Genomic DNA, 19,491 nt, shown 5'->3' with positions numbered 1-19,491 from the left:
ACATTGATCTAATCGAGTCTGACTTCCTACCACCACCCACTGCCACTGTCCATCTGTACAACACCCCAGCCATGAGCTCACACTTTCTCTCTCTCTTTAAGAATCTCCTATCCAGTCACCCCTGTCTGTGCCACAACATCTGGACAAGTTTCAGGCAGACCAAACCTGATGCCAACCTGCCTAATAGCCTATGGAGTCAATTATGAAAGAGAAAATGTTGCAGCCTAATTGTTAATGGCACCATCTGGATAATGGCACTTTTCAGGGAGAGATTCCTTACCTGGTCATCAGGGATTTTCCATTCCAACGGCCTCCAAGTGCAATGGAGGAGAACCAAAAGAAAAACTGTTTTTCATACCTAATGAAGTTCCCTTTTAACAGTGCTCATTGTGCACGATATAGTGCATTGTGTGTGTGTGTGTGTGTGTGTGTGTGTGTGTGTGTGTGTGTGTGTGTGTGTGTGTGTGTGTGTGTGTGTGTGCGTGTGCGTGCACATGTGTGTGCTCTTCAGCAGCCACAAAGTGTTTCTCCATCTTCATTTCGATGTGAAAGGAACTGGGGGCAGTCAACTAATTAAATGCCACATTCTGTCTAATGGCTTATGAAAATAAAAAAATAAAAATTCTCCTGAGCAGTTCTTTTCAAATACTATTTTCTCTCTTTCCCTTTGTGTCATAAGATGAGGTTCAAATGTGCCAGAGGGAAAATGCCTGTCATAACTATTAATTAAAGCCGCACCTTCACAAAACAAAGTAAGCTTCTAATGTGGATTATTATTATTATTATTATTATTATTATTATTATTATTTTACAATGAAGAACCACAGTTATGATATCATGGTATACTGACAATTGCCCCAAAAAAGCATTGACACTTAAGTCACTTAAACTTATAAAAAAAATGATTTAACTAAATGAAGTTTTAGGGTGCTTTCACACTAGCACTTTTGGTGCGCACCCAGGGTCGATTGGCGTCAGAATTCAGTTCGTTTGGATGATGTGAACGCTGTTTTCCGTACTGGGATGCGCACCCGCGAACCGTACCCAAGTCCGCTTAAAAATGGTGGTCTGGGGTACACTTCATGTGAACTCTGGTACGGTTCGCTGCTCATGTGAACGCAATCGTACCAAATCGCGGAAGTGAACCGCTTTTAATGACAAATTATTTGATGAAAATGTGTGTTTGTGTGTGTGTTTTACTCACTTTCCTGATGAGCGTGACTGACCCACTGCAAGCACAGAGCTGTACATCTCATCGATGTTCGCCATCAATGTTCTTTAGAGCATTTTCAGTAAATTCGAAAGACAGACACAAGTGCCATTATGTACCGAAGCTTTATCAACAAAACGAACAGTTCAAAAACGTAAAACATAAAAGTGCACAGAGTAATGTTATGCATTTGCCTCCTTCTCCTGCGCTGTTGTTACCAAGCAATGGGGTAAACAGCTGCTGGCTTGATGACGCAAGCGGACTCAAATATTATAATATGGGTTCGGACTCAAATATTATAATATGAACACAGTCCAGCGGGGGCAGGGGGAGTGGGGAGCAACCGAACCAAGTGTGAAAGCACCCTAAGTTTCAATATAATAATAAATAAACTGTTCAAAACTAAGATGTAAAGTCTTGAAAAATGTAAGTTAGTGCTAAGAAAAGCTGTAGCATCATTTATGTTTAGATTTCACTTGGTTGAAATTTTTATGTTGAATTTATATTAAATAACATATATATTTCAGACAACTTTAAGTGTGACTAAATGTGACCAAAAGTGTCCATATACCTTTTGGGGGCACTATATATCATGTTATTGAATAATTACTGTATTCACCTTGATAAAATGACCACCTTCCCTTATTTCATCACTAAGCCGGTTCTTTAAATTGGCACCTCTTCTCAAAAGACTCTCTTCTTGTGAAAGCACAGGTTCTCATGGGAGGGAGAAGGTATGGAATCCTGCATGAAATGAAGCAGTGGACTTCCCTGGAAGCACACGTCACAACTGCTGGACCAGGATACTTGGATGTCAGGGCCTTCACTCAATAGAGGACTTCCACACATATGAAGTTTTTTGGATGTTCGTTCTCTGGATATTTTGCACCAAAGTTGTGTTTAAAATGATGCTTATTTTATTTAAAACAGATGCCTCTCCGAGGCCTGATGCCAAACCAACTGTGTCAATCTTCACTAACCCAAACAAATGATATACCATGACAGTCAACTCTAAGTTATTAAATTATTAATTCTTATTACTCTGAGAATACAATACAGTAGTATCACCAAAACAGTGACTTGGCACTTCTATTTAAATGTACAGAGGATGCTAAGCTCACTTCACCTCGCTATCTTCCTGCTGCAAAGAACAAAAACATAATTTTTTCAGTACAGTTCATGCTTAAACAAATGTGATTGGACAAACACTTTGTGTTTGCATGTGTGTATGCTATCTATCTAGACCAGCCAAAAACAACAGAGTTTGAAGGAGATGATAGCAGGAAAGAGAGAGAGAGACAATATTACCTAGAAACAGACAGGTATAAGATACGGAAAGGAGGAAGAGGAGGAGGGGGTAGACTGAAAAACACATTTACTTAGCGTTTGGCACACGGCTTACAAATTCAGTGCAGCATGAAGGACAATTGGAGCTGAGAAAGGCAACACTCCATATGAAGGACACTAACATGAGAAAGAAGGGAAATGTAAGTGTGTGTGTGTGTGCACGTGCTAGAGAAGCCTAATGAGATAATTTATCTCTATCTACAGTTCTCAAGCTTAAAAAATGACCCTAGATTATCTCGGGTTAACTTAATCTGTACAGTTACTGTTGTGACCAGCTCATAAACACACCACAACATATGTAATAGGGTTTTAGAAAATATAGATATATGTGAGTATTTTGTTTGGCGATACTGTATCAATTCTCAAAAACTAAATATCGATATTTTCCAAAAAATTTTAAAATGTGGTAGTTGTTTCGTTTTGAGTTCGTCTCCCGACTGCTAGATAGCAGTCTTCATCTCTGAACAGTTACAGGAAATACTAGCATTAAGGAAACCCACAATCATAAGCGTTAATATAGTTTGCTGCCAGTAATGTAAGAAGAAATAATTGTTCCAGTTTCCTCCTCGGTGTACAAAGCTGAAGTTTGACGTCATTTGGGATTTTGTGGTAACATCCTCCCCGGACCACGGCATGGGTGGCACCTCGGTTCCGCCGCTTGCCGTGTCCCGTGTGTGGGGCGCGGCAGGCTGTAGGGTCGGAAAGTGGCTTTTCTATTTTTTTTCTGCAGCTTTATCTAGTGGTGGGGGCGTTTTGTCCAGTTGGGACAGTGCTCGCGTCGCAGTCTGGGTGATTCCACGCGGAACAAAACTAAACACCTGTGAAATCCAAGTTGAAAAGTTCTGAGAATGTTCAACATCTGTATATATTTTATTGTTTTACAATTGTTTTGTTTTCTTTAGGAATCCTGTAAGAACTTTATATTTCATTGATATTAAGCAGATGTAATTTTCTGTTTAGATCAAAATGTTATGACACTGTCACAAGTGTAATCTTAAACTGTCAACCTTTAAAGCAGGGTCTTAAAATATATATGTTTTTTTTATAAATACATTTTATACATATACATTTAACAAAAAAAATCCTGCAAGCACTTGAATTAATCCCCCTTTACTCGTACTGCACAAAAAGTGTTTCAATAACATTGAATGTTACAGGGACTGATTATTGCAAATGCAGATCTCAGTGTGTTCTGGTTAATCAGTTTTTATTTATTGTTAAGGTTTCCATATGGTGGTGTATCGCAATATATCTTATTGAAACCCCTGTATCGTGATTCTTATCGTGATTCTTACACAGCCCTAATATGTAAGAGTTTTCCATTTGTGTTTGAGTGGAATTCCCCCTCTGCCAAACAATCCGTCCCATTATGGTAGATCAAACACAAACTAAAACCTATTCCCACTGCAGTAGCAGAGCTGGCATGAAATAAACACTTTCACACCCCACTCTAATTGAAACAGTAGCATTAGCAGTGAGCTGTCAGCCATGAGCTGAAACAAATGTGCGTTTGATTTGTTATGGTTTGTAAAGGAAGGGGTTAAAGAGAAAAAGCAGGTGCACTAACGGCTGGCTGACAAATGGTGAGTGAGCTATATGAACCATGAAATGAACAATCAGGCAGTAGAAGGCAGCAGGCCTTTCAGCACCATGGTCAGTAACAGCTACAGTAGCTGCCTGAGTGATGGTATTCATGAGGAAAGAGAGAGAGAATGGGGAGTGATGAAGAGGGGATCCTTCAGCAGAGAGATTACATGCTGTTTGGATTTCAAAACTATGATTGGAGGAATGTATCCCATCACAAAATTAATCAGAAAGAGTATTTGAAAGTAAAAAAGTGAAAGTGAAAGTCGTGACATTTGCCAAGTATTGTAACCAATACTCGGAATTGGTGCTTTGCATTTAACCCATCCAAGTGCACACACACAGCAGTGAGAATTGAACACACACAGACCATGAACACACACCTGGAGCAGTGGGCCGCTATATCCAGCACCCAGAGAGCATCTGGGGGTTCAGTGCCTTGCTCAAGTTTGTTTATTACTATTTATAAAGCACATATTCTGCATGAACATATTCTACATCCCTAAGCAGCAAATTAGGAGTTTATTGAAGCAAAAGTTGTAGTTAATGGTTTATTAATAGCGAGAATTGGACCTTAAAATAAAGTGTGACCGAAAACCCATACACTTTTATTTACTAGCTAGCTATCATTTCCAGCTGTTACTGCTAATTAAAATCCAAATTTTTTGATGCCGTTTTGTAAAGAATATACAAACACATATATATATATATTGTTTCTAAAACAGATAAAAACTGTTTTTTTTTTCTTAACTATTGTCCTGGGCTAACAGATAAGTCAGCTAAAATATTTAAATATTTTTAAAACATTATGAAAAGAAAGTGCACGGTACCAAAACTTCACTCAGGAACCACAAAGTGGTGTCATTGTAATAGGGGTGTAATTAAAAACTGCCTCTCATCAAACTGCAGAGATACCAATGAATGTGTGAATACAGAGAGTATGAAATCATTCTTAATTACACATTTGTCACAAGAGCAGCATTCAGTCTCCTCTCTGTGTGTTTTAATGCCACCTTCTTTACTCACGGATTTATTCTGCAAAAAACCTTGTCCTGATGCCTCATTACATTGGAAAAATTCCATGCATCTTTCATGTGCACATTCATTTTTCATTTCAAACACTGACGATCTCTAGGGACCAATGGTTTGACAACACAAAAATCCCACGTTAACATGGGATAACGAATCAGGCAGAAGCCACAGGATTTCAATTACTTATATTTACAACCTGTTCCATATCACACATGGGTGTTTTCTCCTTAAAGCAAACATTAAAATTAATATTGTAACTGGAGTGATGCCTTCCACAAGCCTGCAAAAAACCTGCAACATAACGGATGTTATTTACTGGTTTAATTAATGTAATGTTAATCTTTTATTAAATCAGGGGATGTTCTCTCAATTACTCAGTCTGACTGTGAGGGATGAATTAATAACTCATTGATATTTAAATGCAAACCTTTTTTGTAAGAGATTCTGCAGATTACCAAAATCCATTGTTCCTGATATCACATTACATTAGATTGAAAACTTGAAAGTCAACTGCAAAAAGCACAGCCCAAGATTAAGGTTGATATGGAGGATGAACGATATAGCCCTACCAGATACCTGCTATCTCGTATCAAAACATGAAATATAAGCAACTGACAGAAACGTTCACAGAACAAAATGACTTTCTATGACTCTCTCTGTCATGGACCACCCCGGATTGTTCTGGCATTTCAGAATATCTGAGTGCATGTTTACTGATACCTGGGTTTTAATTTGGCTGGGAAGTGTTATAGGCTGTTAATCAGGCTCCTTCAGGTATTTCCTAACCATGTTACATCTGGCTGATGAGCCGCTTGGAGCTTCAGCTAGCGCTGCTGATCAAATTCCCCGCTAGTCTCCTGATGAAAACATCATTTGTTTTGCATCCCAGCACTGAAAAACAGGGCTGGCTGTGACTCTCATTGTGGGCTCAGCATACTGCAATTTACACTGAATGAAAATGACAGCCACTGAACAGCGGCAAAAGCAATTATGGAATGCATGGGCCAAACAAACGTGTGTGCATTTGTACCACGATAATACAATCTGCACAACCAAAGGCGCTGCATATGTTTCAGCTATTAATGACATATGAATTCAACCTGCTTTCGACGTAAACATGGCATTAAAGCACTTCCTGGGTGAGATTATTATCCAGTTTATTATTATAAAAACTACCAGAACATACATTAAAATCACTCCATTTCATACAAGCTGTGAATGATTCCGTGATATTACCATTATTTGGTTGACAAATTTAAGAGGATGTTTGGCTTTATTTCTACTCTGGAGAGACTAGACCTTCTACATCTAAAAGACAAACACCAGATGTTTACTCTATGCAAAGAGTCTTTGGTATACCTGTGAATATATTTATTTATTATTATTATTTAGGCATTTAACAGACGCTTCTATCCAAAGTGACTTACATTGCATTCAAGCTAACAATTTTCTCCTAACACGTTTTCCCAGGGATTCGAACCCCCAACCTTGCACTTGCTAATGCATTGCTCTACCAGTTGAGCTACAGGAACACTGTTGTGCACCTCTGAGACCACAAAAAGAGTATGAGAGTGAATACAACATTTATCTCAAAGCAGTTTTATTTTACTACTCAATAACTGAGGACATGGAGAATGAAATTCAGGTTTCTGCAGGTTCCTTCACAGATTAAAGGGTAGGTTTCCTAGAAAAAAGGCTAAATCTTGTGTCAGACTTGCAAAAAACTATTCAATTGAAAATCAGCACTGACAGTGTAATTTAGCCCAGGACTAGACATAATCTCTTATCTGAGAAAGCATCAGCGAGGGAACTGTTGTGAACGAAAACTACATTTCTTTCTCACCTCTACTTTAACTGAACTTTAGGTCAGAATCTTAAAGAACAGTGGCATATCGATCATCTTAAGATCAACTATTAATTTCTTTCCTGCAGTACTAAACATGCTTCTTTCAAAATAATAATAATAAAAAAATAGCTAGGTAAATCTCAGACTAAATGCCACAGTTGCTGACAAATGTCTGCTTAACTGAAAACTTTCCTGAATCATGTGCTTTAAGGAATCAATATTCAGTAAACCAGGCCAAGCCTTGATTTTTTTTGGTCCATTTGGGATGCGAGTTCCCACACATGCCGTCACACAGGTCTCTATGTGTGTTATGTGTTCTTGTCTGTTGTTCAGATCAGAATCAGCATGCCTGCATATGTGCACTCGGTCATTCTCAATGGTCATTAGGTTTTGCAGATAAAGCAGCATCATGAAAGATTCATGGAGTTTGAGGTGGGGCATAAGGAGATCTTAAAAAGCTGGTGGTGGTGGTGGTGGTGGTGAGAGCCGTATATCCTCTGGTGCACATGGCACGGAGTCCTGTGGTTAGTACACTTGTGGATAAGAAATGCTTTTTTCCCTTTTACCCTGCCTTATTCGCTCTAACTATAGTCATGGCAGACAGAACACAAACTGTCAGGCCCATTTCCTGATTTATGAATCGGTGGTACTCAGAGTTCTGTGGACATGGACCACCAACAATCAAGAGCAGCCATCTCACATTTCTATGGGTATGTTACAATCATCCATTAGTGTCCTGTAAAGTGGACATTAGGATTGTGCCGATAGACAATAGTATTGTGTATCGACGATAGTCAGAGATATTGACAATAGCAGATGTCTTTGTCAACAGTCAAGACGATATTAGGCTCATTCTCCTATTAATGTATTCAATTATTATTATTATTATTATTATTATTAGGGGGCCTATTGTTATTTGGTTATTTTCATCAAATTGTACCTCAGCACCACACTTCACATGTACAAATGAGGATTAGGAATCTCGTCCAAATCTATAAAAACAGACTATAAAACTTATAGCCCTATTTGGACGGGACTAGTTTTCTAAACTACGTTTGAGTTTCGATTCTTACCACCTGACGTCTGCGATTTTCATGTACTAATTCGGACGGGACTAACATCTCCGTGTTCATTACAGAGGTGGGAGGGTCTGATTTGTGCATCCGGGCGTCACAGAGATCACGCTCTCTGTATGCGTGCATTGCATACAGTCGTTCGGATTGATTAATATTATTACACAATAAATACTAAATGGCTAGTACAGCAAAACCATGTTAATGTGTGGTTTCTTTAGTTTACCTGGTTTACCTTATCTTTCTTTTCTTTTTGTAGTAGGCTAAACCCATGTTTAATTTTCATAAAGGTACATCTGTGATTAAAGCATTATGTAACTGAGTGTGCATAAATGAATGTGAGTAATCTTGCCTGATGCTGATATTACAATAGCCAGTATTAACAGTTTACATGATTTTATTATTAATATTATTATTTATAATTATTATTTCTTTGCCGGGAAGCAAATATATAAAAAATGCGTGTGGTAAGAGCATCTACGGTAATTCGCGTTGGCCAAAACACACGAGGAAACGCGTTGTGAAATAAAATACCGCTTGCTATCACAGACATTCGCATTCGGACGGGATTAGTTTTCTTTGAGGATCACTGAGTTTGCTGAAAAACAGTAGGTAATTTGCTCTGGAATTATCACAGAGATTTGGATGGGGTTAAAATCACCAAGTACGTCTGTGAAACACAGATTTCTCTAATGACCACCTGTAAAACTAGGGCTTTAGTCCACATCTAAATTGAAATGCAAGGTGATAAACTAATATTTACAAATTATTTCAAGAGTGCCAAAAGAGACATCTTTTCAAGACATCTTTTCTTGAACTGTATGAAAGAACATGCTGTAAACTGTAAACTGATGTCAACACCATTTAGTGCAAACTTGTCACAGGACGCACGGTCCAAATAGCGATGACTGTTGTATCCAAGTATATATGAACTAAGCTGTTTTATATATTTTTATATTTAAAATGTTAGTTTATCAGTTGATTATTTAGACTTTTGGTCTCTATCTTATGCACGTGAAGTTTAAAACAGCAAAACAGTTATGAAATAGCCAATGACAAGTACAGGGAGACTGTGTTGCCCCAAGCCACCAATATGCACAATAATATCATGTATCACAATCTCACAGGCTGGCGATATGACGATATCAAAAATTACCATATCACCCAACACTAGTGGACATCATACAACAGCATTCATCATCTTAATGTAAGGAACACTTGAAATCAGTCTGAAGGGCAGTGCAAATGCACAGAATACAAGTATACATTGATATTACTTCACAGTTGAGAAGGGAAATTATATTCAACATTGTAATATTTATCATTAAATGTGGAGGTTTCAAGTGCAAAAAATAATAAACAAACATAAAAATTATATTTTATGAATGTAAAATTATATGAAATACATAAAAAATATTACTGATTGTAATATTGTGTTGACTGTATTATATTTTAACATGCTATACACTACAACTGAAAATACTGCGCTTTCTTGTTTTCTACATTTTAGACTAATAACAAAGGCATTAAAAAATTTCTAAAATCAAACTTAAAATTAAATTAATCAAAATTATCAAATCAATCCTTAAACTACATTTTAGTTTCTTAACTTCATTGGACAGACTTTTATTATATGCAAACAGTAATACTTCGCATTTGTATTTTGCAATCAGTCCACATGCTGGCTAATCTTCTAACCATGGTGAAGTGTAAAAAGGAGTCTCTGTGTGAATTTTCACAGATTTAATGGATGACAAATATAGATATAAAACATTTTTAGCAGTTTTGGGGGGAAGAAAATGAGTTTGGCTTCTAAATATTTCAGAGTCACTTTTAAGTTATTTATTTAGTCAGAGGGCCTGCTTGTGTATGCAATTATATATATGTAGGCTAACTTGTCCAGGGACAAATCTGCCTATTAATCCACCCCAGAAAGCTGCTAAATTCAGCTTCGAACTAAAATAACATGTAACCTATTTATCTGGCAAATTACTCATAGCATCAATGAATTAATACCTTGCCAGGCAAAATATAAGATAAGTGGAGAACATGGCATCTCTCTTCGCCAAGTCCCCAGCCGGCACCAACACAACAAAACAACCATATTGGCTTTACTTAACCACATTAACCATGAACACAGATTGACAGCACCTCTCTGCGCTGCATCCACATCAAATAATCCAGAGCAAATGGCATTCAACATAGCCTCATAACTGCAGAATTGGAGATTCAAAAACAATTTTAGAGCAATAAGGAGAAGCAACTGAATGGGATGAAAATGCAAATGAGGACAGCTCTCTGGCACATGTCTTCTTGTAGGCCTGGTCTGCCTTTCATAATATCCACATTCAGTGCATTAAGAGTGTCATACAAAGGCAGAGCATGTTTGCATTTTGTAATTTTTGCCTTTTCATAACCAACAATAAACGTGGGGTTGTTTAGAGAGACGTCTAATGGATGGCAGGTTATTTTAGAATAGACAGAGAAAAGGGCTATGCATTTCAGATTATGAGGTCAGTAAATGTGCACTTTGGATGTAAAAATGAGTAACTGACACATCAGTAGCTGTCAACTGGTTTTTCTTCCACATCAAGACAAACCAGCATTATTGCTCAAGTAAACAAATATGTAGTATAAAAATCAAACACTGACATTTCAAACCATGTTTATTAATTTTTAAATGTTTAAATTTTACATTAACATTTATGCATTTAGCAGATGCTTTTATCCAGAGCGACGTTAAGTGCATTCAAGGCTATACATTTTTATTTTATTTCTTTTTACCAGTATGTGTGTTCCCTGGGAATTGAACCCAGAAATCTTTGCACTGCTAATGCAATGCTCTACCACTGAGCCACAGGAACTACACGTGTTAGTAAAAAGATTACAATTAGGAAATCTGAAAAATAAAACAGGCCTATATAGGTGAATTGTATAACTTTATAGATAGCTAGATAGATATCTAGATAGCTAGATAGCTAGACGGACGGACGGATGGATGGATCTAAATCTTACAACTTTAGGAGGTTTCATTGTAGTGATCATTTGCTTTGTCTGCAGGGTTTTTATTGGTAGATAGAGAATAGAGGGCTAAAGCCAGAAAACAGTAGCTGCACACCTTTCTATATAAGCTATCTCTTCAGCCCCCCATTGTAAATAAACAAAGTTCAAGAGAACAATTGAGGCAGTAATTAAGGGCGAAGAACAAACAGTGTGGTTAGAGGGGGGCATGGAGCTGATTGAATTAAGTGCACAAACAGAAACAAAAGCTGCAACAAAGCATCAGCGCGCCGCTGCTCACCAGCTTCTCTTTGTTTAATAAACTCCAGACTCCCTGAATGCTAGTCAGCATAATGAATGTGACTTGGGCAGAGGGGTTCTGAAGGGCTCCAAAGAGTCTTCAGCCTCAGCTTTTGTATTCAGTACATTGGGGCCACACTGGGTTACAACTCAGATAGAGATCAGGAGCTACAAAGCAGGAGGGAGATAGAGAGCCAGCCTCTACAGAACCCACCTGTTTAAAAACAATGGTCTAATTACAACATTTATAACCCAGAATTCTGGAATTGAATTTAGCCCTGACTTAAAGAGTATGTTGGCATGAAAAGACTATTTGATTAGACCAGCAGTTGTTTCATTTTCGGTGCAGCAGATTGCGGAGCATCTCTATCCGGCTGCACAATCTGTACTCATTATGGCCTTTAAAAAGGATGATCCTCAGCCCGCTGCTGAACACATTCTTGCAGATGCACGGTGCTCAAGATGGCCCCTGACTTTCCCTTACAATGCGTCCCGCTAGCCTCGCCAGGCACAGCAGCACCCAGCCACCAAATTCAGCCTTTTAGCCACTGAAAAAGGCCCTGTGGGCTCCCTCCCCTTTCCAGCAGCGGCCTTTATCAAAAAAGCCTTGAAGTTGAGGTGTGAGATGTTTGGCTCTTTTAATGTATATAAATGGGCCACCTGCCTAGCTGGTTGGTGTTTTGGGGAGGAGGACGAGGGACGCTGCAGATGTAATCTGAAGCTTTTATGTTGGCAGGGGATCTGTGCATGGCACGGTCTCTGTCTTTCCCGCAGAGGGAGTGTATTGAGCTCCATATGGAGCGCAGATGCACCCACCATCCGGATGATCGCTGCGGTGCCGAGGTGCTGCTGGAGCCGCTCTGTGCAGCGTGCTTATATATCTGTAAAATGAGCTTCCTGTGCAGATCCCCCGGCAGCCTGGCAAAATCACAGTACATTAGCCACATTAGCGGCTTGTATAGCAAGACTGTAAATAGAAACGCCATATTGGGAGGAAACACTATGCTTGTGTGACCACATTAGCAATGGCTTGGAATGATCGCAAAACAAAGCTGGGGCTTAATTAGAATGTTTTTTCTGAAAGAGCAAAGAATATAACCGCTGTTCTACTTTCTGCTGTTATGAATCAAAATATTATATTAATAATAGGGCTCTCAACTGATTATAAATTGTAAGTGAAAAAAACAAACAAATTGCAATTAAATGACATAGATCAATATTTGCCGAGAAAACTCGCAAATTAAGATAGCATACTTATGTAAATAACTAACATATTGTGGTAGACAAAAGCACTGAATAGAAAATGTTTTATGTTGCTTGTCTTGATTCTATATAATGATACAATATAAATATATCACTTTCTTACAGTCCACAGTAATCTATCTTGTAACTGGTCCAAGACAGGCCAATGTGGGGGTTCACACAGGGAAAAAAAAAACACATCACAACATTTTTGTGATCTGCTCCATTCTGTTGTGCTCTATCCAGCATTTATAGCAGGTGGGGCTGAATCGGTAGTACATCAGGTTTGAACTCCAGCAATGGTAGAATAATTATTAAAATTATGGCATTTACATATGGGTTGGGGGCATGATTAATTGTGCTCATTTTTAACAAGTTATATTTAACAATTAATCCCACTAAATGAACATGTTAAACTGACAACCCCAATTAATAACAAAAATAAAAACAAACAACATCTGCAAGTAAAATCAGAGCTGATGGATCAAAGAAGGCTGTTTATTTCTAATATGACAGATGACATTTTAAAAATGTTTGTGAACTTGTATAAGAATACAGAAGGCCTATGTCTTGCTGGTTGGGCTACTTTATCTAAATTACAGGTGTAATCCTCAAACAACCTCACCAAGTACCAAACAGGACCCCTGCCACATCCTAGACATCTGTTCACTCCTTCCACCCCCCTTCCCCCTGGAGAAACCTCAAAAACGGTGGGCAGAGAGATGACAGGGAAATGTCTGCAATAAGAGTCCACTATGCAGGTTTACAGAGTCAGATGCAGAGGCCGGGCTGTGCCAAAGAGCTGATATTACACAGCACAACCTCCAGCAGCCTTCCCAGAACACACAGCCAAGATCACTAAGCACACGCCCATTCCCGCAAATCTCTCAGTCACACACACACATAGACCATCCCATTCACACACTCACATAGACACATAATGATGCTGTCGCTCAAACACACACTAATGTTAATGTTACTGTTCATACAAACACACACCAGCTCCACCCAGTCTCCCTCCACTCCAGGAGAAAAATCAATATGCATCTCATCCATTACAGCACTCACTGATGGGTCAGGATCTCTACTCCCATCTCCATCTCTCCATTCTATGTTCTGTCTTCTCCTTTCTTTGTGCAAATACAAGATGTCAAAATGTTTACACTGTGCTGCCGTCACTCTGATGAGCTAATAGCAGTCTTTGACTCTCATACAGAGCATGGAGGGGGAAAAAGGCATTCTTAATGACATTAATTAGGAACAGCATATGAATGACTCAGAAGGTCCTTTTGTCTATGATGAGGTGTGTTCAGAAATATTTGCTTTCAATAGAAAAAGAAAATATGGTCCCACATATTGAACCTTGGTGCTCATGTAGTTGATACTGATTCTCGTTTGGCACAATTTCCTTTTGTCTTATGATTATGTGGAAATGTTTGCTTTTAACCAAAAAACAAAAAAACAAAAAGAGAGAAAGAAAAGAAAAAAGAAAAGTCCTACATCATTTACAGTTTGCTTTTTATCTCCCAATATTTTCCTGTTCTCTCTCTGCTGCACCTTTCTAAATAAAAGTGCCAAAATGACCACAAAGAAAATTAGAAACTTTAATGCATTAACAAAATCAACGTCTTAGATATATGATCATCCTCTTCAAAGACAATTAAATCTGCTAAAGCATTTTTTCTCCAACACAGAAGCCAGTATAATACACATATTGTATGCACTTTAAAGCAGTTGCTTCATGACAACGCCACAGACACAATTACAGTCACTGATTAAATAGAAGCCACAAACTCCATCCCATTCTAAAATAATTAACCTCAGCTCAACAACAAGGAGGTAGTTCAGGTTCTATGGTAACATTATTTTTTTTTGGGTGGAGAAGAAAAGGAAAGAGACATCCATCTATCATAAAAAAATAAAACTAAATTGCCGTAGCCAATTTCCACTTAGCTGATTGAGATGACCAAGTCTGTTTCACCAGCTTTATGTCAAAACGGTAATCTCAGCTTCAGTATTACACACTTTCACTGGTTCCTATTCTCCTGTTCTTTAGCTAAGAGAGAGTTGGTGTGTGTGAAGGAATAAAACACTCGTAAACATCTCTGTGCCTGGCCTGATATCTCTGTAGCACAGTGCTGGCCAGATCAGTGCACTTTTATTGAACTATTCTGTTATTCTGTTTATGTGTGTAATTATAAATAGAAATAAATAACTACATAAATAAATTAAAAAAAACACCCAATACATGTTGCAGTTCTCTCTCTCACACAAACGACCCTTACCAAACAAACTCCATTCTGCTAAACCAACCGACCGCCCCCACCTCCTCCCACTCCAAGTAGATTAAATTCACACTAGTCCTCATTTTAAACGGAAATTGGATTGATAGAGAAAAGATTACGGAGACAGAGGGCAAGGTGGTGACAGCAGGAGAGAGTGGGGAGGGTGGAGCTGGCATCAACAAAGCACCTCAGAAGCTAATAGTGTAAATGTTTCTCTTTTGCCACCTGTAGCATGTATGGTGTGTGTTTTCTTCCCCTCCTGATCTTTTTATTTTTTGCCATAGCAGCAAATATCCTGTTGGCGCAGAATGCAGTGGTATCTGGCCCTAAAATCGATCAGACTCCTGGACGAGGGCTTCCATTCATCTCTTGCCCATAAAATTTGATTAGCGCTGACTACAGCACTGCAGGGAGATGGGCTGATAGAGCCAGGCTACAGGAGATGGTTACAGCATCCCGCATTTTCATCTAGTCTCTCTCTTGCACGTCTCGCTTTATATTTCTTTGTAAACCACTTCCTATTAATAACTGCCTGCCTGTCCTCGTCCCCTTACTTCAAAAGTATGTGTGCATTCGTCCCTCATATCGTCCTCGGTGTGTGCAATCCTTGTGTGTAGGTATCTAAGATAAGTGAGATAGCGTGCATGTCCTCCTTCCACCCTTCTTTTCTTAGTGGAAACCATCCTCTGGCTATTAAACAAAAATGACGGCCGAGATGAGGCTGCGACCAGCATTAACAAAACTGAACAACTGCAGCCCGGCCCAGCCAGCTGGTCGGTCCGGCGGACACGCCCTCTGTTCCCACATATCACTGTGGCATGTGACCACTCCTCTCCACCAATGACAATGTCCCGAGCTCACGAGTGGATCCTGTCTGTCTGCGCAGTGACAAGCTAAGAGGACGGGGGGTGGGAGTTGGGGGTGAAGTTTGTCAATTTAACTTGCACACATTGCGATTTTTGAGGAGAACAAGGCCACTTGTTGATTCGTCACGTGATATTTCAAACCATGTGAGAGGAAAAAAAAGAAATGTATTCATTTGAGAGATAACTTGACTCAATCATCCATAAATTACATTGTATATAAACCAATCTGTGCGCCTGGTGCGTGTACCACAAGGTCTCTGTAAATCGATTACAGCCATGAACTGGCACTCCAGCGTCACACTTCTGCTGAAAAAGTGATTAAAATTCATGTAAGCCTGCATGATTTAAGATTCATTTGCGATATTGATTCTTCCAGGAGCCCGAGATGTCATTTAAAGCATCAGTCATCCAATCTGCTGAGGATTCACTTCAGCATAGGGATGAATTTATTTGGCTGTTAATTGTCTGCCTTTGGGAGCGTGTGGGTGACACTTGAAAAACTTTTGGCATATCATCAATGTGATAATGACAGGCAGAACTCACTGCCCCAAATATCTTTCAATCTTTCATGACATTTAAAACTTCTGGACAGTTTCATCAAAAGTCAAATGCATTACAATGTGTTTCACGTTTCACAACATTACACCAACAAAATAGAAAGAATGAAAACATTTTGAATAACATTTCACAGTTATAAACTGACAAAATGTGCTGGTCCAAATAATAATAATAATACTAACAGCCATGTAACGGCCATGAAATTGTATAAAAAAAAATACTAAAGTTTAGCTTATTTTTCTCAAAGAACTACGCCACCATTGAAAAGTTGATCAGACTTTTATCTTTCACTTTTTTATTTATTTATTTTTATTTATTTTATTTCAAATAAATGCTGTACTTTTTCCAACAACCATTTTCAACACTGATAATAATAAGAAATGTTTCTGGAACACAATCAGCATATTAAAATGATTTCTTAAGGATCATATTATACTGAAAACTGGAGTAATGGCTGTTACAAATTTAACTTTGTCATAACAGGAATACATTTCTAAAAAAAAAAAAAAAAAAAAAATAATAATAATAATACATGAATATATTTAAAAAATACTGTATACTGTTTCTACTGTACATTTTAAATAAATGCAGCTTTGATCAGCATAAGAGATATCTTTCAAAAAGATTTAAAGATACATTTTTAAATAGTAGTGTATGTTCTTCCAAACAGCAACAATCGGCAAGATTAAGGGACTACAACAGTAAAAAATGCAAATTAAAAAAGGCCCTCATGGATTATAAATGTGTAATAAAGTGTAAAAAAGAAAAAAAAAAATCACTAGTTCATTTAAAAGTCAGTTCATGTTTGCATGTGGTGCTCGGCAAGTTTTCATTTTGAAACATGGATACATTTTTTTCCAAGCCTGAAAAATGATAGGAACATCTCAGATGCGTTATTTTTTGTAAGGAGTCTCTGTGCAGGTCTAGGCTTACCTGAGTCTCTCGAACAACAACAAGCCTGATGAACAGATCAAACTGAAATTCACTGATGTAGTCAAACCGGCCCAGGTTACCTAGAGAGAGACAGAGAGAATAACAAAGAAATTTTTCAAAGAGAATTTCAGGCCTTGAATCTATTCAGCTCTAATTATTTAATATATGCATACAGAAACACAAGATTTCAAAATGTGTTACTCTTTAGTTTAACCTTGCAGACAGACGTGACTAAGACAGATTTCCCTGTAGACCAATAAAATGGACTATAACTCATTTGAGTGTGATCACAGTATTTAATTTATGTAAAGGTAAATAAAATACTGTGTTGCAGTCTAACCTTTTCTTTCTCCATAGATTTTGACACACAGACACAAACTCTTCCTGGGTGGGATGGAGGAAGTCAGCCGAGACGCTTGGCAGTCACTCAGGTGATAACTAGACAGCTTTACTAGCAGATCACAGAATAACAAGCCTCAAACATGGCTGCCGCAAACAAATAAATAATAACAAACCACAAAGGTTCTTTGTTGGTAACATATTATCCAGCAAATTTCAAACGGCAGGTAATAAAGTTTTAAAGTCTTAAACAAGCAGACTAATGGGAGCCCACGGAATCTTCTCACACCATGTAAAGTAATACAGAGAAATCTTAATAATCTGCAACAATGCTTCCCCACAATGCAACATAAATACTGGCTGAATTTTGATACCTTTATTTCAGTTTTAACATCTTGACATCTCATAGCTTGAATAACTGATTTTTTGGAATATCAAAGTAAGGAAAGCTAAAGCTAATTACTCTACTAATAAAGTTAATATTGTGTTGTGGTACAGTAGATCTAGGCTGGTAACTGAAAGTTTGTCAGATTTACACTCAAATTTAGCTTTCATAGGATGTTTAAACTTATGGTTGAAAGGGGGGATTGTTGCTATAATACATAGATAAAAGCATCTGCTAACTGACAAATAACATACTACAGTGAAATGCTGCATTGCCAGGTAGTAGTCCAGCAGCCTCATTCTATGAAAATGAGAGTAGAGTCAGCTCATAAGGCTGGATGAACAAACAGGAGGAGGAGGTAGGGAGGGGGAGATGCATCTGGCTGCCCTGCTCATGAAGCCTGGGTTCAGAGAAAGAACTGCGGAAGTCACCGCCTGGTGGAAGCTAGCGCAGAGCTAATTATTGACAGATGGAGTGACCACTGTTCCGTCACACTGGAATGTTATCCTTCTGCCAGAACAGAGACAACACATCCCAAACTCATTGCAAACTCACTCTGTCCATCCACAAAACCAGCTGGAATTCGTTCTCTAAGGATGAAACTGTGAAAGTGTGAAGTTCATCCTTTTCAAGATTCAACTTCCCAAAAAAAGCCAGTTAACAATACAGCCAGTTCAGATGATTAAAAATAAAGCATGAAAATATGTCAAATTTTCTCTCTTAAACAACTTCATCAACTATTTTATACATTTCTGCTCACTTTCTGAACAGCTGCCCAATGGTTCTAATGGTCACTCCAGTGTATTGTGTACAGATTGATAGTGCTCTCCAGATGAAATTGATATTGGCACTTTAGCTGATTAAAGTCACTTTCTTTTAAACACAAATCTCCTTTAGCAGAAATCCAAGTATGACAGCAGTAGCAAACTCAATGGAAAGGCATTTTCATAGATTATCACACAACTATTGCAAAAGTGAATGAGTGACCTTTATAAATGTGTAACTCAAACATGACACATAGCTAAGAGAAATGTAATAAAATTAACAGATGTTTTGTAACTTCTTCTGAAAGTGTGCATGTCTCAGGGTTCGACTGATGATAACAGCCCCTGTTCCCTCTGCATTGATAGTAAATTAACTCCAAAACAGTCCTGAGCATTTATGATAATGAAATTAAACTAGGGCTATCAATAATCCAATAATTAATAAAAATATTTAAGAGTCATCTCATAATTAATAATGTTGTTAAGGTTTGTCTATGGAAAAAAATGCTGACGTTTAAACAACATTTCCTTAAGATATTTTAACATTTTCCGTTTTTGGTTCTTTGGTATTATTTTAGTACCAGTATACCGTAGAACTGTGCTGCACATCCACTTTAAAATGAGCCATCTAGATTAGTTTAATCAGTTTTATAGTTAAAACCTCCAGGGAAGCTAAGAACAAGATGTATTGCCATTTCACATTCCCCTTTATATCTTAACGTAAATG

General features: G+C 38.0%; 1 pseudogene; it reads right to left on the bottom strand.

The window, feature by feature from the left end:
- LOC128018845 (cytosolic carboxypeptidase 6-like) overlaps positions 1 to 19,491 on the bottom strand; it is a 321,358-nt pseudogene that overhangs the window by 275,643 nt on the left and 26,224 nt on the right.

The sequence above is a fragment of the Carassius gibelio genome, chromosome A8 (genome assembly GCF_023724105.1).
Source record: "Carassius gibelio isolate Cgi1373 ecotype wild population from Czech Republic chromosome A8, carGib1.2-hapl.c, whole genome shotgun sequence".
Lineage (NCBI taxonomy): Eukaryota > Metazoa > Chordata > Actinopteri > Cypriniformes > Cyprinidae > Carassius > Carassius gibelio.
The sequence above is the reverse complement of the archived record's forward strand: the minus strand, read 5'-3'. Positions and strand labels throughout refer to the sequence as shown.